This window comes from Capricornis sumatraensis, chromosome 3 (assembly GCF_032405125.1).
Source record: "Capricornis sumatraensis isolate serow.1 chromosome 3, serow.2, whole genome shotgun sequence".
NCBI lineage: Eukaryota > Metazoa > Chordata > Mammalia > Artiodactyla > Bovidae > Capricornis > Capricornis sumatraensis.
The window spans coordinates 145,425,868-145,444,838 of NC_091071.1; the positions used below are offsets into that span (position 1 = coordinate 145,425,868).

The window sequence follows — 18,971 nt, forward strand, 5'->3', positions numbered from 1 at the left end:
CTGCCACATAAGATTACATTCAGCAATATCACCCAGAATAATCAGGAGAAATACTTAACGAAGAGCATGCTTTCTTAGAAGACAAAGGAAAAAGGTACAACAGTAATGTCAAAGGCCCAGATTTCTAGATATAGCTGTGCTCTGAGTTTTTTATGTTTTCCCTTTATTCCTCTGAAAAATGGGAATAAAACCCTTGTCACTGAGCCACTGGAATGTTCAGGAGACAGTAAGTTAGTAACTGGAAAGATTTAGGGTGAAAGGTGCTATGTGAGTTTACAGTATTTGTTAATGTTATTACTCAATCAGTTCTGGCCCAATGTGGAAACAAAAGCAACTTCTATTACAAATAGCATAAGTTGCTAAAATAACCTTGGGAAAGAGAGAATAAATGAGTTTACAAAGACAAATAGGTAGCGACTGGATTATTGAGACCTTATCTTGAGGTGGTAGGCTTTTAACACTAGAAAAGTTGTTATTTTAATCTTCAAGGAAGAATCATTTGGGGAAGAAAAGTAGGCAACCTATTAATACCTATTTATGAAAGAGGGACATTTCTAGTTGCATATTAACAAATATGTTTATAAAAACAGTTTCTATTACAAGACTTGATCAAGCAGAAGTCTCCTTTAGCAGATTTTAAGAAAAGAGATATATAACAAAAGGTCCATGTGTGAACTCTGGATATACTCAGGACTTAACCAGACTCCAGCAGGTTCATTTAGAACCTTAGGATCAGTGCAAAGGGAACCAGTAAGTATATGTGCTGTGTGCTGTGCACTGTGCTAAGTTGCTTCAGTCGTGTCTGACTCTTTGCAATGCTATGGGCTGTATCCTGCCAGGCTCCTCTGTCCATGGGATTCTCCACCCAGGGATCAAATCTGTGTCTTTTACGTCTCCCTGTAAGGCAGGTGGGTTCTTTACCACTAGCATCACCTGAGAAGTCCATTCAATATATACATAATATTTAACTTATTAAAATATAAATATTAATATATGTAAATTTGAATTGACACTAGCTATGACTTTACCATCTGCCTTTAAGCTATCTTCCAATCAGCTATTAAAAGATAGAATGCTGCCATTCCTGCTCATGGTTAGCTATTAATCATGGGTTGGAGCTATCAGAAATAGCTCATCCTTGATCTTAATATTTCCCTCCTTATGGATGGAGGAGCCTGGTGGGCTGCAGTCTATGGGGTCGCTAAAAATCCGGCACGACTGAGCAACTTCACTTTCACGCATTGGAGAAGGAAATGGCAGCCCACTCCAGTATTCTTGCCTGGAGAATCCCAGGGACGGCAGAGCCTGGTGGGCTGCTGTCTATGGGGTTACATAGAGTCAGACACGACTGAAGTGACTTAGCAGCACCAGCAGCAGCAGAGCGGTCTACATTAACGTAGCAGTGCTGACATTTTTGCCCTCATAGGAAGAAGGAATTATTTAATTTTATTGAACCCCTTTATCTTCTCATTCTCCTGGGAGCTGGGTGCCTACAGAAAGCACACATTATACTTTCCAATTTCAGACCCCAAGTTTTAGAGGAGGACTATGTTGGCTGGATGGCATCACTGATGCAATGGATGTGTCCATGGGGTCTCAAAGAGTCAGACATGACTGGGTAACTGAGCAACAATGTTGTCCAATGCTCGAAAGGCAGCAGGTAAGTCTTTCTAAATCTGAGGTTCAGTATTAATAAACTCACTCTCCAAAATCAGCTCTATCAGGGAGAAAACGGATTATGTTCTCTATCTTACCATCTTGTTTGGTGGGTCAGATTCAGCTGGAGAAAGAGATGGGCCTCGTCTTGATCCCCCTACTGACGCAACAGCCCACATTACAATGGGAGTCATGGCTGCCTTTTCCAGGAAGGAAAGACAAATGTAAGTCTCCAGAGGTTTGCAAAAAGGTATCACAAACTCAGCAAAGTTAAACTCAACCGTTGATAAATGGGGTTTGTTTGTTTGTTTTTTCCTGTGGCTATTGTAACAAATCACCACAAATTCAGTGGCTTAAAAACACAGAAATGTACCCTCCCACAGTTCTAGAGGACAGGAGTCCAAAATTACAGCAGGGCCCGGCTCCCTTGAGATGCCTTAAATGAGAACCTAGTCCTTGATTCGTCTAGCTTCTGGTGGTTGCTTGCATGCCCTGGCGCATGGCTGCATCCTACAATCTGCCTCTGATTGTACCGCCTCCTCTCCTCCTTGTGTCAGATCTCCCACTGCTTCCCACTTATAAGGACATACGTCCCTGCATTTAGGACCTACTCTGATAATCTGGGATAATCCCCTCATCTCAGAATCTTTAATTTCTTAATCACACCTATGAAGACCACTTTTCTACTCAAGGTAACATTTACAGACTTTAAGAATTAGGACCTGATATCTTTGGGAAACCATTTTTTAGCTTACCACACAAATTTAATAACCACAAACAAGTATCATTTTCCCTCCTTCCTTTATATTCTGAAATTTTACAATTTATGGGTCTAAACACATAGTCTTATAGGACTAAGGAGGTGAATTTATCCTCAACTTAAACCAACCAAATGATATTTATAAGGAATATATCATAAAGCAATCACCTTTTCTGTACACGTGTATGAATCACGAAATTTTCAAATACATACAGTATATTTTCCTACTAGAAACATGGCAAAGTATAAATTAAAAAATATAAATAATCCCTACTTATATCATTAATATTATAAATTCAGGATCATCATTTCCTGTTGAGCTATTTTTTTAAAATCTTGGTTGAAGCATTTGCTGAAATAGCTCAAGAATTAAGAATAAAGTCTTTTGTACTTTCTGTATATAAGGCATATAATGGAATTATTCATATCACTGATATGAATTTGGCATTTTACTATTAAATTATAGACAATGTTCACCTTTTATCTAAGAACTGTTGCCTTCTTAGGCACACTAAATTTTATTTTACTTTATCTACCAACAATTTACTGTTGTCATATTCCATCCACATTCAAAATATATGCCACTTGGCAGTTATTGCTTACACTGAGGTGAGGTGGAGACAGCAATCATAATGAAAGGCAGGCACTTACTTTCTGAGTACTCTCACTAGCTAAGAATCTGCACTCAAGACCAGGTACCTACTCAAAACAGGTACAATGTTTTAGGATGGTCCATGCTGTAGTAACAAAATTATCTCCAGGGACTACCCTAGAATCCACCTTACAGTGCAGGATATGTGGGTCAAGAATCCGCCTTACAATGCAGAGGATGTGGGTTCAATACCTGGTCGTGAAACTAAGATCCCATAGGCCTGGAGCTTGGAGCTCCTGAGCCCATGTGCCACAACCAGAGTCCATGCAGGGAAGAGAAAGATCCTGTGTGCTTCAACTAAGACCCAATGCAGCTAACTAAATAGAACTAAATAAATACTAATATTTTAAAAAGGAGAGGTCTCCAAATTCAGCATCTCAGAGAATAAGGCATTTATATCTCTTTCATTTAAAAGATCAGAGTGAGGGTTCCAGGTCAGTGGCAGTCATTCAGTGGACCAGGATGACAGAGCTCTATCATTCAGGGCCTCTCTGGTGGCTCAGATGGTAAAGAACTCACCTGCAATGTGGGGGACAAGGGTTTGATCCCTGGGTTGGGAAGATCCCTTGGAGAAGGAAATGGCAACCCACTCCAACATTCTCACCTGGAGAATCCTCATGGGCAGAGGAGCCTGGCAGACTACAGTCCATGGGTTTGCAAAGAGTCAGACATGATTGAGCAACTAAGCACACACACACACACCATCCTTTCAGGGTGGCTGTTGTTGGCTCCATATCCGGAAGACAGATGATACGAAGGCATGTCAGAGCACACCTGTGCGAGAATGCGAGCATCTGGTCACACCAGACTGCAAGGGAGACTGGAAAATATAGTTCAGCTGTGTGAGGCTCAGGAGAAAGAGGAGAAGGGGTTTTGTGGGCAGCTTGCCACCTTTACCACATGCACCATACAAATTCTGCCTCAGCAAAATAAAAGATACTATATAAAGAGTGATTATGGCTTTTGGGGTTGTCAGAAGCATTTACAGCTATGAACTATAAGAACTGATTCTGCTCAAGAGTCTATTTATGCTTCATCTCAGTAAGGGAAGAGAAAAGGAAAGAAATGCTTTATTTTCTTTGGGGATGATACAGGAGATAATATTAGCTTGTATAATTTGTCTTAAATGATGGTAATACAGGGCTAAAGTCTTTTTTAAGTATATTTTAGTATTATATAGTATATGTTGAGAAGCTTTTCTCTCTTCAGTTCTTCAGTCTATTGAGGAAGGAAATAGGCCAAGGAAGTTAAAGTTCTTTTCTCAGAGGGCCTAACTGTTGGCCCAGGCTGGGTTCCAAGAGCTGAAACAAGGGATGGTAACTGGTGGGGCTGTTCTTTTGCTGAATAAAGAGAAGAAAAGAAGAATTCCATGTCTGTTTCCCAGGCATAAGGAGGACCAGGAAGCAAGGAAATCTCCAATTTTCAAGTCCACTGAGCAGAATACAAGAACAGGATCAAAGACAAAGAGTTCTCCATTGAGAACCGGCAAGATGGAGCAATCAAGTGTTGTGGGCAGCTGAGCCTGGAAAGAAGCCCAGAGGCCACGGCATTCTTGAGAGGGAGGTTTCTCTAAGACCCTTAAGGAGCTGAGGCTTTGACATTCCAACCCGGCCTGTTAGCTTTAGGCTTGTCCACTACCGCCATTTGGAGACGAGTAATCTGAAGCTAAATCAGACACATTATGAGAATGCAAATCGCGAAGGGAAAACAAGAGTTCACAAAAAAAATTAGTCGAATCACCTGTAGGACCTGTGTTGAAAGAGATTAGCTTTCATGGAGAAGAGTTGTTATGCCACGGCAATTAAGCAACTGAATTTGCGTTTTAAAAGAGTTTGATTTACTGTTTATTCCTGCCATTAACTAGCTTGTGACTTTGGGTAAGTGATCTATACTCTTTAAATCTTAGTTTCTTATTCTGTAAAATGGGAGATAAAAATAATACCTAACTCATATGTTTTCTCTGAGATTTAAATGAAAGACTGTTCAATTGTATTTAATAAATTATAGTAACTCAACAAATATTAGCCAAAACTATTTCCAAAAGAGGATTTTTTCTTTCTTTCTTTCTGGGGTATAAAAACTGTTGCTTATACCTAAAAACCAATCAATCAAACCTCACCCCCATGACCTCGTAGGCCCTAGTGAGTAGAAGGGGAGGATTAAGTTATGATAACCGACACAGATAGCAAAAATATATGTTAACTTAAGACATTTCTTTTCAGACATGAGTGTTCTACTACAAATCTAGATATATTTCTAAGATCTTAAGGAAATAAATACTATAAAACATGACATAGTTCTAGTAATGTAAAAACAAAATTTCCACGGGGATATCTCAGCATTCTCTCATATGTCCCATATGCTAAGAATTCATGATTCTCTGCAATTTATTTAATATTCCCCCAGGAAGCCATCTTTCCTATCGTTACTCTGTCCAGGTCAGTATACATTTCATTTTCAAGGACTCCTAGTCCTTTCTTAGGAACCCATCATCACTGGGCATGCCTGTACATCGTCTGACAAACTGTGAGAACCGTATTAGCTGGCAATTGTGAGAACAAAAGAAGATTTTTCTAAAGGTGATGAGGCAGAAAGGGAAAGCAGATGCCTGTGAGGAACAGGGAGAAACGTCAAGGGAATTGGTCTATCTTCTTGGCAGCCTGAGACCTGATGATGAGGGGGCTGCGCCAGTGAATTACTTAATGAAAGGGAAGGATCCAGCTGATTGCTCACTAAAGATGACTTGGAAAAGGAAACTGACAGTCTTAGGGAAGAGGAGTTGCAACATAAATTGAGAGGCATATAAAATTTACTGGTGTGATAAAATGAAAGAGATTTTCCCTCATGTGCTGGAAAATTAGTGGAATCTTCAGATTACCATAAAACTGCTTCATAATAATTTTAATTATAGGTTTTAAAGCATCTCTTATGTATCCTATATTGGGCTAAGTACTACACATGCTTACTTCAGTTAATATCCTACCCCTAAGGGTAAGACCAATATTGTCCTCATTTATTCAGACTGGAAAACTGAGGTTCACAGAGGTTAAGTCCTTACTTTAATCTTAAGTAACTTTAAGGAATGAATGCAAAGTATAGAGCAAAAAATCATCTACATGAAACGTAGCTAGGGAAAGAGATCTGTTCAAAGCTTACTTTTCAGTGATACTAAAATTCTAAGAAAACTTTACTCACATCCTCTTGGATGAATTGATAACTAGTTTTTGTGTCAAGAAAGGCACATTTCTCTGAGGTCATGTTGCAGCATTTTCAAAAGGGTTTCCCTCAAAGGTGTTTCATCCATTAGTATCAGCAAAGATCTCACGGAATGACTAATTTTTAGTAGTTGTGACCATCAAGCCTTATTGAGTCATTCTCTTTAGAATTAACTTCTGATTCATCAGATCTGTTTTTAACATTAATTATATTTAACATCTGACATCTTCTTTACCCATTATACACATCATTGAATACCAGGGAAAAAATAAGCCAAACCCAGATTAAGGTTAAAATAATACTCAGTTATTAGTGATTTAAATTAAAATTGAGTAACCTCAACATCCCATTAAGGAAAAAAGCAAACAAACAAACCTACATTTCATAAGGTAAAAAAGAACATAAAGTATTTTTCTTAACATTTGATGTTAATTTCATCTACAAGTTACATGATACAAATTGTATACTTTTACATAAAAAGGATTGTTTTAATGTGATCATTCTAAGAAATGCAATGATTAGCAAGAAAGCATCTAGCTGCCCTTCCAGACCCTTGTGGCATTGCAAAATGACTGATGATAAATAGCTAAGGCTTCTAAAATTGCCACTAATATTTGTATACAACCTGTGCCTAGGCCTTTAACTGAAAATGATTAGCATTTTAACTCCGAACATGCAGAAAGATGTCAGCAACACTGGATCAGATAGACTATCTTAGAGAGAACTTCTTTTTCCCTTTGATAAAACAAAAGTACCTGTGGTGAACATTTATTGTTTTTGCCAGTGCAGCATCTCTTCCTCTCAGCTTGATAATGTCCCTCTAACTCTCTGGGGAATACCCATCCCCATCACGTGTCATCTTGGTGGACCCAAACTACAGATCAAAGTGAAAAGGGTTGGGATGGCACTTTACATCTCTACTCTCACTTTCCAATCAGATAGGAGTCCTAGAAAATTGGCTCAAGGATAGAAGATGGTCAGAGGAGAGTCTTTTGATGACAACTCCCCAAAGAGATTGTCCTTGTTTCTTCACCCAGATCCTTGTTACTGTCCTGCTTTTGTCTGGAGTTCTAATTGTGCTTCCATTTCTTAGATCTTAGGAGCTATTCCACTTCTACTAAATTCCACTCTTAAGTTGATAAGTTTCTGTTGTTTGCATTAACAGGTATTACTCATGTCCTTTCTTTTTTTCACTGCAAATCTCAATAAACACTTTTTCTCTTTTTAGCATCCTAAAATGAGATCACATCTTTCCTAACAGCGTTTCAGTCTTAACAAATGTAATATTTTCAATCGGGATGAACTTTTGATTAAGAGAATCATACCACAATCTAAACTATGTCATGATACAAATAGCCACAGACAATAAAAACAAGAGCTCTTTTTCATTCTTAGTTAATTTCTTCTAAACACTTAATATTTTGAGTTATCATCACTGGGAAACAAATAGAAAATATAACTCTTTCGTGCTTGAGCTTTTTCAAAGTCTGCCTTCTAGTGTAAAATTTAAGCCAGCAAAAATATAATTATGGCTCTGTTTTCAAGTATTGAAACAGTTAAACTATCTTTCTGGGTTAGGCTAAATGTATATCGAAAGGTGTATTATAAAGAATGAAAACAATTTGCTTAGACATTTCAGGTAAAATTCCCTTACTCTCAATTATCTGGCCACCTAGATTTGAAATGATTAACAGCTTGAAGAGTTAATTAAATCAATTGAAAATAGATGTAACCATTCACTGATGAGTGATAGTTACCAGGTTGGGCATGGGGATGCCCTCCCTCAGGACCAGCCAACATGCTAACCAGGCTGGGGAGCACTGTAGACCTCTCATTCTTCAATACCCATCATATCTGAGGTTTTTCAGCTCATAACATGTCTATACTGTGTAAAACATGTAAGTACATTTTAAGAACAATTATTAAGGGGAACACATTCAAAACTGTCATTACATTCATCATATTCAGCATTTTATATTTGCCTACTGAAAACTTCCCTAAACCCCAAGGCCAAGTTTCCATGTACCTCTTGTGATTACCCTTAAGAGTCCTTGTCTTTATCCCTATCAGAGCATTTATCCTACTCTTTTCATCTTTTGGCCAGACCTCATCCATACCAGTGCTCACACATAAAGTTTATTAATGACACAGAGTATGCATTATTACCACTCAGCCAGGTATGGAGTCGATTACTTAGTAAATAACTGATGATAAACGAATGAATGAAAATAAACAAATGACCCATCACTGTCTTCAAGTAGCACCAAGGACAGTTGGTGGAGAAGAACCAGTAAAACAAAAACAATTTGGTAGGTGTTTTGGTAAGAGTCGAGGAGAGGCTGAGAGTCAGGAAACTGGCACCCATTTCTTCAAATCTTCCTGAAAATGGTGTGCTGAGCCTTAGTGGAAAAGCAGGTGTCACAAGTTCAAGGTGGCAACAAAAGAAAGAGTAAGCTACAGGAAAGGCAGGAGACCTGGTAGCTTGAGATGCTATTAAGTGACTAAAACACAGTCTAAATCAAGGGCTCTTAATCCACACTGCAGATCCTGAAAGGTCCATGGATAAAATACAGAAGAGTCATGGACTTGGATGGGAAAAAAATAATCCTGTTTACATTAATCTCTAACTGAAATTTAGCATTTCTTTTGATTATGAATGTGACAGCTATTGTATTAGCGATAACCTGTGACCTTTTTCCTAAAAACAAATAATAGAAAATTTCATATCGTAGTAGAGTCATTGTAGCTATCTTAAAATACAGTTTACACTCATTGATGATTTGAATTGTGGCAGTAATTGGATACACAAAAGATCTTTAATGTTTCATTTATTTTTACACTGTTTCCTCTACTTATATATATTTGAGATTTTCTAAAATAAAACATTTGAAAACACCAATAAAGAAGGAGATGAAACAAAATTGGTAGAATCACAGAATTCTATAGGATCCTCTTTTTAATATAATCTTAATGTTTAATAAAAGTTTATAGGTACACATATTTACAAGTTGCTTCAGTCATGTCTGACTCTTTTGTGACCCCCATGAACTGTAGCCCACCAGGCTCCTCTTTCCATGGGATTCTCCAGGCAAGAACACTGGAGTGGGTTTGCCATGCTCTTTTCCGGGAAGCCTTCCTAACCCAGGGATCAAATCTGCATCTCTTTTGTCTCTTGCAATGGCAGGCGGATTCTTTACCACTAGCACCATTTGTTTTAAAATACTTAGGTGGCTATTTCTCTAACATTTATTTATATTTTGTTATTCTGCATATTTTATTGTATGTGTTTAAATATTTAAAAGTATTGTTAAGAAGGGATCTCTAAAGTTGTCCAAATTGGTAAAGGGGTCCATGATAACAGAATGCAAAGGCTCTAAAGGCTTTTCAGGATGGAAACAAGAGAATGGAGACTAATGGAAGAATAAAAGGGAAACTTAGAGCCAGTGTTTTCACCAGAGATACCCACTCAGTCCTAGAAGAATTTGCTCTGCATGTTATTATTTTCCCTTTATCCCTTCCGTGGGGCTCACCCACCACAAAAGCATCATTTATGTTTAACTTTATCCAAGAAAAAACAAGGCAAAAATTTGCTAACTAATTTTCATTATATCAGGACACAGCTTAGAGTTTTTGAACTGTTACTTTTTTTCATTTTTACAAATTATGAGGAATAAGTGGCCAAATGTTGCATTTTAGGAGATGAATACACAAATTATATTTGAAAATAAGTTTATGAAAAGAAAATCATAATGAAATGATCATAATAAATTATCTTGAATGTGTACTTCTTTTCAAAGAAGTTTCATATCTACAATGTTTGTCCTTATAAAAAAGTCTTTGAAATAGGTAGAATATGGACACAGGGGAATGAACAAAAGGAAACTGTGACATGAAGATATTAGAGCTGGTTGACAAACATTAGGACTCACTCTGCTATCTATTCATATTGTGTGTGATGGAATAATACAGGGACTAAAAGAGCATTTCTAGCTTCAAAGAATGCCCATTTTACTCCATATTCGGACCCAAACCATATGCCTGTGAAAGCATATGTGACTGTTTAACAGTATAACTGGTGACAAAACTTCCAAAGTGACTTATTTGAGTAATTTGAACACATAAACTTGGAGTTGCTTCATGGAAAAGGCTTTTAAGCTCCACTTTTAAGCTCAAGAGTAATAGATGACTAATAAATACTGTGTGTTTAGTAGATTCTGGGCACTGTGCTAAACCGTTGTCATGTTCCTCAGGGTCACACAACAGGTTAGTGATAGATCCTGCAGGAGAACACAGTTTGAATTCCAAGTGAGAGCTCTTAAATGTTGATTAATAGCCTCCAAGGGGACTAGGACTGAGTCTCCTTGTTGTTTCTGGAGCAGCTAGCATGGTGTTTGGTAGACTTTAGATGTTTGAAAATTTGTAGTTGAGTGTATTTTAACTAAAGCAAGGTGGAACGGCTCCAATCTAATAAGTGATAACACTGATGATATTCAAGTTAACTGGCTGTTAAACAAAGGTCCATCTAGTAAAGGCTATGGTTTTTCCAGTCATGTATGGATGTGAGAGTTGGACTGTCAAGAAAGCTAAGCGCTGAAGAATTGACGCTTTTGAACTGTGGTGTTGGAGAAGACTCTTGAGAGTCCCTTGGACTGTAAGGAGACCCAACCACTCCATTCTAAAGGACGTCAGTCCTGGGTGTTCATTGGAAGGACTGATGCTAAAGCTGAAACTCCAATACTTTGGCCACCTCATGTGAAGAATTGACTCACTGGAAAAGACCCTGATGATGGGAGGGATTGGGGGCAGGAGGATAAGGGGATGACAGAGGATGAGATGGCTGGATGGCATCACTGACTCGATGGACATGAGTTTGGGTGAACTCCGGGAGCTGGTGATGAACATGGAGGCCTGGCATGCTGCAATTCATGGGCTTGCAAAGAGTCGGACACGACTGAGCAACTGAACTGAACTGAACTGAATTCTTTCCGTTAAATCCATCATTCCAAACAACTAACAGCACAGACATGGACAAAATCACACTTAATCATCCGTTCATTTCTATAGCTCAACACAACAACAAAATACATATCTGTGTAAAGAGAGGGAGTGAGATGATCTTGCACGTGTCTTTTTGTGTGTGCATTATGTGTGTGTTATTTATTAGAAACTCCTGTTCATCATTCAACCGCTTGGTCTCCATTTCTTTTTCTTATCACAAGGCCAGTATTTCTTCTTTTCATTATGATGTTCTAAATATTTTAATGTGAGCATACATTGGATTTTAGCCTCATTTATCATTTAATTTTCACCTTGTATCTTATCCTATTTCCATGAATCAGTCATATGGACAGATGACAAATTGTTTATTCCTTTTATTTATTTCCAAATAGATTATCCTTCCTGGATGTATGACTCACATGTTCTCTATTTTTTTTTACCCAGTGTTCTGACCGGAAAACCACAGCTCTTGGTTTCAAAAGGCTTGCAACTTGGTTTCCTTGGAATTACCACCTCCATGCTGCCACTCCCCAGAGAAATCCTAGTTGAACAGTTCTGCTTGATTTACCCAAATCCTTTGGCATTGTCCAATTACCCAAGATGAGCGTTTTGTAACTAATTACATCAAATGCTTCTCAGAGTTCAAATTTTAAAATGCCCTCTCTTTATTAACAAAATGGCTGTTCACATTGTCTCAGACAAACTCATGATGCTTATCTTAAATTAGTTATTCTTGATATTGATTTCCTCTTAATTTTTGTTCTATGATTTTGTAAATTCTTGACAATCCATTCCCATGACAATACTTAGCAGATAATATCCACAGGAAAATTCAGAAATAATACTGGGACGTACTATTTCCAAGCCAGGCTTTATTTCTTCAGTGGCTCTTTGATTCAAGCACCAGTAACTAAACAAGGGATGCTCCCTGCTCAAAGAGTGGTCCTCACAGCACACATACATCTGTATGTGTATGGGATACATCTGTATCACCCAGGACTATAGAATCCGGGCTCCCCTGGGGCCGACTGAATCAGAAGCTGCATTTTTAACCAGTTGTCCAGCAGATATTCTAAAGGTTTAATCTAGTACTTCTGCTCTAAATGATTAGTAGTGCATATTTAGGGATACGGTATCGAGATGAAGGGGCTTCCCTGGTGGCTCAGACGGTAAAGAACTGCCTACAACACTGGAGACCTGGGTTTGATCCCTGGATTGAGAAGATCCTCTGGAGAAGGGAATGGCAACCCACTCTAGTATTCTTGCCTAGAGAATACCATGGACAGAGGAGCCTGGCAGGCTACAGTCACAGAGAGTTGGACATGACTGAGTGACTAACACACACACACACACATTGAGATGAAATCTTCACTCAAATTTGAATTCAATGAAAAAAAGTAAGGGAACTGACATGTGAGAGTATGATTACCTTAGGAGTGGGATAACTGCATTACCATTACAAACCCTTCCTAACTCTTCATCTTCTTGTACCCTATCAAATCAACTATTATCTTGAATTTCTCCACAACATATAGTTTCTAGTTTGGCCAGGACAAACTTTGCACTGTTTCGCAAGTGTTGCGTGGCTGTACTTATTGTTTTAGTCGGGATTCTCCAGCAAAACAGAACCAGTAGGTTGGGGAACCAGAACCCACGTGCATTTATCACTAGAAACTGTCTCGTGTGATTTTGGAGGCTGCAGAGTGAGTCAGGACATTGGAGACCCCGGAATGCTGATGGTTTACTTCCAGTTTGAATCTGAAGACCTGAGAATCAGGAGAGAAGATGATGTAGGTTCCATTCCAAATACCAGCAGGCTCAAGACTCAGGAAAAGTTAATGTTTCAGTTCAAGTTTGAGGGCAGGAAAAAGTCTATCCCTCTGTTTGAAAGGAATCAAGAAGGCAGAATTCTCTTTTACTTGAGGGAAGGCCAGTTGTTCTTTTCTAGGTAGGCCTTCAACTGGTTGGGTAAGCACCACCCACAGCAGGGAAGGCAGTCTTCCCTCAGTTCACTGATTTAAATGTTAACCTCATCTAAAACACCCTCACAGTATCACCCAGAAAATATTTGACCCAATAACTGGACACCCCATGGCCAGGCAAGTTGACACATAACATTAACCATGACACTTTTCATGTTTTCATTGCTTGGAATTGTCCCCTTTCCATTGCATACCTGTCAAGTCAGATCTCAAGTCTATGTTTTCCAAGAAGATTTCCCTAACTTTCCTTCATTGATTTCTTCCTTGTCTCAGCTACCGATAGCACTCAGAGAGTCAACACTATGCGTTAGTCCAGAGTGATATACTATCTTAGCTTTTCTACTCTCGTTTTTGGTGTATTAGACTTGCCTCTACCCAACTGGTGATAATCATAAAGGCAGGACTCCTGCCATACTTTTAACATAAACCTCACAGTGCTCAATACTCATATTTTGGCTAACTGGTTTTTTATTTGTTTTCCTAGTTCATAAAAATTTTTATCTGAGTACTTTGACTAACTAGAAGATACTATAATATTTTTCCCATAAGAAGTACTTACTACTGGAATAAGCATTATTATTACATGCGTACTGAGACAGTCTTGGAGATAGCCATGATGCTGAATTTTTATTGTACCACCTATTGAGTAAAAAAAAAAAAATGACACCAGTGTAGAGTGTCTTAACTTGCATTCCCACACTGACATAGGTTTTGCTGAAAAAGCCTTGGGAAATAGTATGTTCATATAGTAACCTACTTGAGGTTGCTGCTGCTGCTGCTAAGTCGCTTCAGTCGTGTCCGACTCTGTGCGACCCCAGAGACAGCAGCCCATCAGGCTCCGCCGTCCCTGGGATTCTCCAGGCAAGAACACTGGAGTGGGTTGCCATTTCCTTCTCCAATGCAGGAAAGTGAAAAGTGAAAGTGAAGTCGTTCAGTCATGTCCGACTCTTCGCGACCCCCATAGACTGCAGCACACCAGGCTCCTCCATCCATGGGATTTTCTGGGCAAGAGTGCTGGAGTGGGGTGCCATTGCCTTCTCCCACTTGAGATTGAGTAGGCAGCAATTATATTGTAATGTCCTAGAGCTACTGATGCTGGGCTTTGCAAAAAGGGAGATTAATGACACAGAAAAGACCATGGTGCTGCACAATGAAGACATTTATTTTCAGCTCAGAGTCTACACAGAAGGTGATTCTTCTCACCCAAAGGAGTTCAAAATGTTCACTGGTTGGTTGACTTCAACAAAGAAACAGATGGACAGTGGTAGAATTGATGAGACTATGGTGACATCGGCGTCTACAGCTAAGGGGAACCTCTAACACCTCCCGCAGGACAGTGATTAGCTCTCTTGGGCACACCTGGAGGGGGCAGAAATAGGTAAAGGGATAGGCAGGAGGTTAAACGAGGAGGAAGAAGTGGATCTCTGTTCTTAAAACTGGGCTACTGCCACTGACGAGTCTCCTTGCTATCTAGGGAGCCATGTGTGTCTTCACAGAAGCTCCCAGGGCTGGGCTGGCTACATTGTCTCTGGTAATGGCACTGGGACATTAGCTTTCTATTCTTTGATAAAGTAATCCACATGTCCAGGCTTCGTTCCCTAGAATGGTTCCCCCTTAAAAACCTCATCCTTAGGTAGACTGTCTGCACTTAAAGGAGAAAAGAGAACACTTTTCTGTTTGCCTGTGGTTTGGGGGTCCTGCCCTAATATTCACAGGGCAGGATTAAGAGTACAAATGGAGGTCCATATACTGTATGTCTAAATATTTAAAGTTTAAGTCAACAAATGCTTTCATGAAATACATTCCAACCTACATCCTTGACCTAGAAAGCCTGGCTCAAATTTAAGCTTCATCATAGCCCTTATGTATAGTTCTGTTCACAACAACAGCTTCCCTTTATCACAATCTTGGGCACAGTCTGCCCTTTGGAAGATACACAAGACAAAGATACCAATTCAGATCCAATACACTCGGTTCCTGTTGGGTGGGCAATTCTGGTGTCTCTGGAATTTAGACATTGGTCTTAGAACTGGGGTCACAAACTCAGTGGGAAGGGAAACAGCCAGCAGATGGCTACAGTCAAATCTTTGCTTCAGGAGCCCAGAGCAGCAGATTCACCTCCCCAGGTCTAAAGGCAATACTGAGGCTAGGGGTAGGAGGCAGACAGGGACCCTTGTACATCAGTAAAAAAGTTTTGCAACTGCAAATCAAATAAAATGCAGGGAAAGCAATCCAGTGGGAAACACACATATACTACTCAGGTCGGCGAGTTAAAAGAGGCAGTCTCAGGAAATTTCCGTACAAACAGGCACCTTGTATTTCCAGCTGATTTTGGAAAGGACTCAAGTCCTTCACACAGGGCAAGTGGAGAAAACTCCATACATAAAAAGTGTACTTGTTGTCAACTGCATAAATAAGAATTCATTCTGTGATTTTTACCAAAGCCCCTGAAGCAAGAGGCAGACACCCAGGATAACCGGGATAAGATACAGAGCAAAGAATTATTAGCAGAATCTAGGAAAAGAGGAATCCAGACCATCCTAGGTCAGAAATCATGTTCTTGGTTACAGATCTATGATATATCCTCATGGTTCACTGAACAGCAAAATGTACATAGTACTTTCAGAGTCAGGGTTCAGTCATTCTGAATATATCCCATTGTTATCGCTTCTCGGCCTTTTGGCTAAGATCAAGTGTAGTATCTGTTCTTATCAGTTGAATATATCCCATTGTTATCTATATGAATTCTCTAGCTCATATTATAGATTCCTACACCAGCTCAGGAAAAACAACTGAGCCCCTTCTCCCCATCCCTGCCTTCAGTGACTTCAGGATGGTTGCTTAAAATTGGTATTGATGGGAGTATGTTTAAACACCATTTGTTGTGGCTGTGTAGTCGCTAAGTTGTATCTGACTCTTTTTTAACCCTCTGTAGCCCCCCAGGCTCCTCTGTCCATGGGATTTCCCAGGCAAAAATACTGGAGTGGATTGCCATTTCTTCTCCAGGAAATCTTCCTCACCCAGGGATCAAACCCATATCTCTTGCATTAGCAGGCAAATTCTTTACCACTGAGCCACCAGGGAAGCCCATTTTTTAACACCATAGAAAGCGACAAACATTACAAATTAGGCCTGTCTTCCCCTAGAGAGCCTTTTATTATTAATTTACCAGCACACAACTGTTTGTATGCCAAAAGCAGACAAAAATATTAGGTAAGTAGTTCTCTTCTTAATGATGCTAATTCCTCAGTAGGCTACATATTTATTATACACAGCCATAATTTACATACTTATATCTAGATCTTATTTGAGGATATATAAAGTCCAAAAGCTAGATTTTGTTTTCGAAGATTATGAATGAGAAATATCTATGTTTAAAAACTGCCAGGGTCATCTGATATTTTTATCCAAATGTTATTTGAAAAGAATAATTTATTGCCCAGGAAAGTAATAAAAATTAGTTTTGCGTTTAGGAAAAAAGGAGAGAAAAAAAAAAATTCTCCTGCACCTGGTCAGAAAGTGCTGCTTAGCTTCTGAGACTAATTTTGAACAGCAGGAAGGCATTCTCATGTTGATGGTTTTACTCTGGGGTTTGTTTTCTGAAACTGCCTAGAGCATCAAATCCAAAAAAACAGATGTGTGTGTGCATTTCCTATGGGAGTCTGTCATCCCTTTGGTTCCCTTCTCCTGTAAGAAATGGAAAAGCCAAGTTTCTTCCTCCGAGTCACGCTTCAACACGCCAAGGGCGGACACGGCACACCTGCTCCACCTTCGCCACACGTCACTCATCATCCGCAGAGAGAGAGGCATCCGGAGGGAACAGGACGAGGGCGATCATCAGCCACCTAGAGAACTGGGCATGGCCTCCTCAGCTGTTTTCTGTGTCTGAAGGCATAAAGCTACAAAATTTGGAAAAGTCAGAACTGCAGGGCAAACCAGCTGCATAACTCCTTTACAGGGAATGGGGATGGGAGAAAGTGTTCATGGTTTTTCAGCTCTGAGCACAGTTTGGAGAATACTAAACACAGGTGCCATGACTCCAGCCTCTTCCTGATTTATCTGCAACATCTGTGGAGAAATCCACAGCCTTGAAAGAAATTACCTTGACAACTCCTTTTACCCAAAGAACTGTTGGATTTTTCTCAACATTCCAGTGTAATACTTGCACCCAAAATGCATTTGTGGAGTTGAATTGGAAAGATTTTCATTTGAATTGACTCTAACAATTCTGACCTGGGTGGGGTTAATTGGTCTAGTGAACAGTAAATATTTTGATTTCCAATGAAATTCTGAAGACTAAGTATCTTCTTTAGAGTAAGCATTATATTGTAGACACCCCATTAATTTTTACTGTGGTAGGTTTAATGATGGCTCCCAATGATGTTCATATCCTAATCTCCAGAACCTCCAGGGAATATATGATGCGCCATGACAAAAGGGGCTTTACAGGTGTGACTAGGTTAAGAACTTGAGATGGGGAGAGTAGTTTGAATTACCCAGGTGGGCCCAAGGTAGGCACAGGAAATTTATAAAGGAGAGGGCAGGGGGAGTGGCGGAGAGATTCACTGTTGTGTTGCTGCCCTTGAAGACAGAACAAGGGGTGTGGAGCCAAGAAATATAAGTTACCTCTGCAAGCTGGAAAAAGCAAAGAAATGAGTTCACCTCTGGAACACCCAGAAGGAATATGGCCCTGCTGCCACCTTGACTTCAGCCCAGTGGAAGACATTTTGGACTTCAGACCTCTAGAACTGTAAGAAGATACATTTTTGCTATTTTAAACCACTGATTTGTTATAGCAATAGTAAGAAATTAATATATTTATGAAATAAAATTTAAAAATCCATTAAACTCTAAAGGGGGAATTTGCGTCTGAAGTCTGCAAAGTTTAGAGACCATACCATTATGTTTCATCACACTTGTCACAATTATATGCAAATGACTATCCAGATTTTATACCCAAGGCACTTGTGTTTCAACAACACTTTTTATTTAAGGCTGCTGCTGCTGCTGCTGCTGCTGCTGCTGCTGCTGCTGCTGCTGCTGCTGCTGCTGCTGCTGCTGCTGCTGCTGCTGCTGCTGCTGCTGCTGCTGCTAAGTCGCTTCAGTCGTGTCCGACTCTGTGCGACCCCATAAACGGCAGCCCACCAGGCTCTGCCGTCCCTGGGATTCTCCAGGCAAGAACACTGGAGTGGGTTGCCATTGTCTTCTCCAATGCATGAAAGCTAAAGGATAGTTTTTAGACTTAAGGGAAAACATATGATAACATATGCTCTCCTGGGAAAGACTGAAGGCAGGAGGAGACGGGAACGACAGAGGATGAGATGGTTGGATGGCATCACCGACTCAATGGACATGAATTTGAGTAAACTCCAGGAGTCGGTGATGGACAGGGAGGCCTGGAGTGCTGCAGTCCATGGGGTTGCAAAGAGTAGGACACAAACGAGCAACTGAACTGATGATAGCATCAGTTAAGAGAGACGTATTTAAAATACTAACGCAGACTCAGCACAGCTAAAGCAGACAGGTTGCCAGTTAATTATGATAACTTGACTTTTTGATGAGTAAAATCTCACATTCTTTGGAAATTGAGTTTGGGTGTGTGTGTGCAGTGAGCTGGAAGGATAACCCATTGGAAAATAACCCATTTTAAGAATGCTATCTAAAACTTCAAGGGAAGTCTGTGTTCTATTCCCCCACCTCAAATAAA

General features: G+C 39.7%; 1 pseudogene; it reads left to right on the forward strand.

Annotated features, from left to right (window-relative positions):
- The first annotated feature begins 15,927 nt into the window (after window positions 1-15,927).
- LOC138077340 (U2 spliceosomal RNA) lies at window positions 15,928-16,036 on the forward strand (annotated as a pseudogene).
- The last annotated feature ends 2,935 nt before the right edge of the window (window positions 16,037-18,971 follow it).